Raw genomic sequence first — 5,612 nt, forward strand, 5'->3', positions numbered from 1 at the left:
ACAATTTGCAGTGTAACAACCATTGGTGGATTCCTACAATCCTGTCCAGTGAAACTATGTATTGTCTCTAATGTTCTTTTAAATTATTATTTTCTTATTCCCTTTAATTGTCAGATCAATCTTCTTCCATCTAATAATCTGAGCAACTTCGTTGAAGATAACAATATGTAATATAACAACCACTGTTAATTCCTATCATTTGGTTTGAAACTCCGTATCATTTGTAATGTCCTTGCTTTGTTTTGTTTGTATTTTGCTATTGTTCTTTTTTTTTTTACTATTGTCTCCAAAAAAAAAAGTCAATGGGTTCTGGTCACATTCACTGTTCAAAATTTCCTGTCCAGAGTTTGAAAATCTCACAGATTTTCAGCCAACCCAAACCTGGAACCAGTTCATCATTTTTCTTAGCAGTTTTACAGTGATATATTTAATCTTAGATATACCTCCACGTAAATCCCTAACTCACACATGTTTCACACACGTTCTGTCAGAGCACGGAGTATCTAACCTCCCTGCACGGTACTTACCTTACCTGGAAACTCTAGTGGTGCTTTAAGCACTTTTCACACTGAACTTCCTGATCTCTCCATTCAGCTTCGCCCTTAATTAGCTGATGCCTCTGATCTTATCTTCAAGGGATCTGTCTCTGTTTCCTCGTACTATTGTCACTTTCTCATTCTGAGAAGCTGTCACTTAACAGTGTCCTAGATTTGGAGGAGTTGCTCCAGTCAGCTGTGAAACTGAGGCTATTTTATCTTGTTAGATTTATTTAGGATCTTGTCACTTTTTCCGAGTTAATAATAACTCAGGCATCTCACTTTTTCTAGTACCATCCCTAAGAGTAATTAAATGTGTCTGCTTTTCCCATTTTTATCCGTCTATCCTAGTCTCCTCAACATGTGGTAAGAGATAAGCCAGAGATAGCTGTGACAATCCAAAGTTAGCTCCTCTGTGGTTCGCTCACTCCAATGAAGTCACTTTCAAACAAAATGCTAGTGGCTCTGGTGTGAAGTAGTCAACCTACACGGACGTATAATATATAATAGCACTATAAATCATTGTTCCCCAGGTCCGTGTCTGTGTCTAAAAGACTCAGACGCAGAAGGATTCTCTTCCCTCTGGGATTGATTCGAATGCCCCTGTGTACTGCGGAACTGCAGCATCCCTCTAGCCTCTCCATGGTCCCTGCCCGTGGACTTGCTCTAATCCCGGTGTGGTTCAGGGGTAAACTGCAGCACATGACACCACGGCTGCTACTCCTGTGATGACTGTGCCTTGGCTGAGACCAGTGTGGCCAGCTCATGCTTGCTAGACCTTTCCCATGTAGCAGGCCTCTTCTTCTGAGGCCAGTGTCAGCCAAGCCACCCTCACACTGCCCAAGGTGATGACTGGCTAAGGCCTGTCATTATGAAGGTTGAGGCCACCTACGTGCTCCATAACAGAGGCATTTTGGATGAATGGGGGCAAGAGCTAGCCTCCAGCTCTGCCCTTACAAAAACTGATCCTTACCTGTGAGTAAAATTGCAAGAGTAATGGAAAACCACCAAAATGAGCCATATCAATTCCCCAGGATAAGTGTAATTATTATGCATTGCAAACAAATACTAATAATTTTTTTTTTTTTGAAAAAAGTAAATCCCACATGGCTGTTAATAGAAACTTGAAAATGGCTGAGGAAATGGCTGAGGAAATGGCTCAGTAGGAAAGTGTTTGCCCAGGAGGTGCAAAACCCTGGCTTCGATCCCCAGTACTCCTCCAAAAAAAAACCCTGAAACTTCCTACCCAGGTACAACTGATAAAACTAACTCGGTACATTAAAAAGCCAGCCTTGTGGCTTAATGTAAGTATGCACAAAACCACTGTAGTCACAAATGCTTGCTTCCCTCTTCCAGAGGGAAGAGAATCCTTCTGCGTTTGAGTCTTTTAGACATAGAAATGGAGCTGGAGAACAATGATTTATCAGTGGTATTATATATTATACATCAGAGTAGATTGATTACTTCTCATTGGAGCCACTAACATTTCGCTGGAAAGTGACTTCACTGGATTGAGTGTTAAAGTCCAAACACAGTCATGGACACACCAAAAGCCTCAATATGTGAATCCCCAGATTCTACTGTTTACTTCTTAAGGCTCTTGGTTCAATGAACCACATGTTGAAGTTCTGTGGATCCTCAACAAACAGCACTTCTTTCCATGTTTTGAGTTTAACACCAGTTAAAAGGTAGAAGTCCATATATTACCTTTATGACTAAGTTAGTATTGGAGACGGTAGTTTATATCATCAAATGAACTCTTAAAAGTGGACTTCAGAAGAAGAGAGAGACTTGCTCACCCATGCATCATACTAGAAGACTGAGGTCTCCCTGTTGGAGCAAGCTGCTGACGTCAGTCTGGCTGCCAAAGAGAGAACTGGAGAAGCTGAACCAATATGGTCCGATTGCTCTTCCCAAATGTATCATTCAGATGCCGCTGACTTCTGTGGAGAGAGGTCAGAAGTGCTACGCTAGAGAAGCTCATGCCATACGAAGTTAACCAATGAAACTGGATGAAAAGGACTTCTCTTCAACAGTGGTCAAGACTGAACATCCAACCCAATGAGAGAACACCTTTTTTCCCTTTCTGCTGAGCAACGTGAGAAATGTGAAATGAGCAGTTTCCACTCTCCAATTTGGAGGAGTCGTTATTATGGTCCCTTAGTAGAAATGTCCCTGAATTGAGTCACAGAAGAATCTTGACATCAGGTAGCAAACACTGTGAGCATGAGTTTTAAAGGGTAATTATGCTGGGCATGGTGCCGCATGCCTGTAATCCCAGCATTTGGGAGACTGAGGCAGGAGGATCATTGCGAGCTCGAGACCAGCCTGGGCTACACAGTGAGCTCGAGGCCAGCCTGAACTGCATAGCGAGACCCTGCCTCAAAACAAAACAAAACAAGAATAAAGGGTAATTATGGGTGATGCTTGTCCTGTCTCCACCGCTTAACCTGAACCTGTATATTCTGACTTTAGGAATGAGCGGTGGGAATGGATAAAAAAGAAAGCTGGCAAAGAAGACAAACTCACAAAAAATTATTTCACAGTGACTTCTGCTGGGTGGGGTCTGTGTTTTTTGTTGTTATTGTTGTTTGTTGTTTGGTACTGGGAATCGAACTCGGGACCTTGCGCTTGCCAGGCAGGTGCTTGTACCACTGAACTATTTCCTTGGCCCATTGGGGTCTGTATTAGCTTCCCAAGGCTGCATAACAAAGTACCACAAAGAGGATGGCTCAACACTATAGGAATCAAGGAACTAATTCTGTCAGTGTTCTGAGGGCTAAACGCCCCAAATCAAGGTCTCAACAAGGCAAGCGCTTTAAGGCTGAGACGATTCTTCTTTGCCTTTGGTAGGACCCAGCAATCCTAGGCATCCCCTGACTTGCATCTGCACCACTTCAACCTTCACTTTTATCTTCACAGAGAGCCTTATCTCTGTCTCTGTGTCTCCAAATCCTCCCTCCCTTTACAAGGACACAAACCACTGGATTTAATGTTCTCCTTAATCCAAGGTGATTGTGTCTTAACTTGATTACATCTGTGAGGGTACTATTTCAAAATAAGGTCATCTTCACAAGTGCTATGGTTTAGATCAAATATATCTCCCAAAAGTCTGATGTGCTCAGAATGGGACTTTTAGAAGGTGTCTGGATCATGGGGACACTGTGCTCACCTGTGGATTCATCAGTTGATGAGTTCATAGTTGGGTGTGCTGTTAGGAGGTGGGTCTCTCTGTCCCTGCCTCTGTCTCTCTCTCTGTGTCCCTCTCTCTCTGTGTCCCTCTCTCTCTCTGTCTCCTTCTCTCTCTCTCTCTCTCTCTCTCTCTCTCTCTCTCTCTCTCTCTCTCCTCTCTCTCTCTCTCCTCCTCTCTTTGCTCCACCATGCCTTTCTGCTATGCCATTTCCACCTTGGAACCAGCCAGCCATGTACTGAACCTTCTGAAATCACAAGCCAAATAAACTCCTTCTGTAAACTGCAGGTGTCAGGTGTTTTATCTCAGAGACAGGCAAGCTGACTGATAACAGCACTGAGGACTACTATTTAACTACGAGGGCTACTATTTCAGCATATCTTCCGAGAGGACACAATTCAAATCTCTATAGTTCTCAAAAAGAAATCAATGAATGACATGGACATTGGCCCATTTTTTTAGTTTCTGCTGTGAAATAAGTTTCTTGACAGAGCTGGGATATATTAATTACAAAAATGGAACCTCTGTGTCACTGCTCCTTATATCAATGCCCTTTGAAATGTGACTTCTCAGTCTCTCAAGAAGGAGAGCCTCTTTCTTCACCCACTACATCCACACTGGTCTCATACTTTGCTCTGGCCATGAATGGCACTGTGCCAGTTTTGAACCTAAGAATCAAACTTTCAATCTTTTGTTTTTACTTTTTTTAGTTTTTTTAGTTTTTTTTTTTGTTTTTTTGTTTTTTTGTTTTTTTAAGATAGAGTCTCACTGTGCAGTCTGGCTGACCCTGAACTCACTATGTAGCACAGGCTGGCCTCGAACTCATGGCGATCCTCCTGCCTGCGCCTCCTGAGGCTGGGAGTATAGGCGTGCGCCACCATGCCCAGCATCAGTCTCTCTTTTCAGGACCCTGATCCTGCCCTATAAACAAGCCCAGGCCGGCCTGCTATCTGAGGAGAGACACGTGGCCCAGACTCTGATGTCATTCCTGCCACCGCACACCCACCAGACGTGGCTGAGTGAGGCCACCCTAGACCAACTCCCGGGTGACGGCCAGATGGTCCATGTACTCCTGGGTGAACATACAGAGCTGCTGTTTTAAACCACTTAAGCTCTGGGATGGTTTGTTACGTATCATTAAATAACCGAAGACAAGAGGTAGCTGGGTGTGTGATTCTGTAACAATACAAGAGGCATTTAGCAAGTTCACAGGCATCAGTGTTGGTAGAAGCACAACAAATTAAGAGGAAATGCCCAAGTCCAGAGAACGTGTCTGCGCTGTGAGGAATTCCAGATGCTCATTCTAGGGAACGAGTCTAAAGAAAAATTCTAACTGCTCCCAGAAGCTGGCTGACCTCCTTGCAGTGTGGAGTGAGAGCTCATCCCTGCGAACGGACAGGTTGGAGGCTTGGCAGCAGCAGCAGCCCAATGAGATTTGGCGGCCAAAGAATTCCGTTATGCAGCCAAACTTAGATGACATCGCTGCTGCCGTTGCCAACTTACTCCCGAAGCCACTGGGCAGACTGGAACGGCTGGGGCAGGGGAGGTGGCAGGTGCAGCAGGTGCAGCTCGTGTAACAGCCCGGATCTTCCTGGCTCACCTGTTCTCCAGGCGTTGGAAACTAGCTTCATAGAATCTGTCTGCAGTTGGATTTGGCTTCATTTTTGCCCAGGGAGCAAGCCTATATATGTAACTTCAAAGTGTGAGGCAGCTAACAATCCAGGGGTACCCTCAACCAGCAAGAGGAAGCCAGAAATAAATACCTATTCTCAGAAGTTCCTGGAGCAGAGCGTGGTGGTGCACACCTGTAATCCCAGCACATAGGAGACTGAGGCAGGAGGGTCTCAGCAAGTTTGAGGCCAGCCTGGGCAACATAGTGAGTTCAC

The sequence above is a fragment of the Chinchilla lanigera genome, unplaced genomic scaffold (assembly GCF_000276665.1).
Source record: "Chinchilla lanigera isolate Chin_1 unplaced genomic scaffold, ChiLan1.0 scaffold00013, whole genome shotgun sequence".
NCBI classification, from domain to species: Eukaryota; Metazoa; Chordata; class Mammalia; order Rodentia; family Chinchillidae; genus Chinchilla; species Chinchilla lanigera.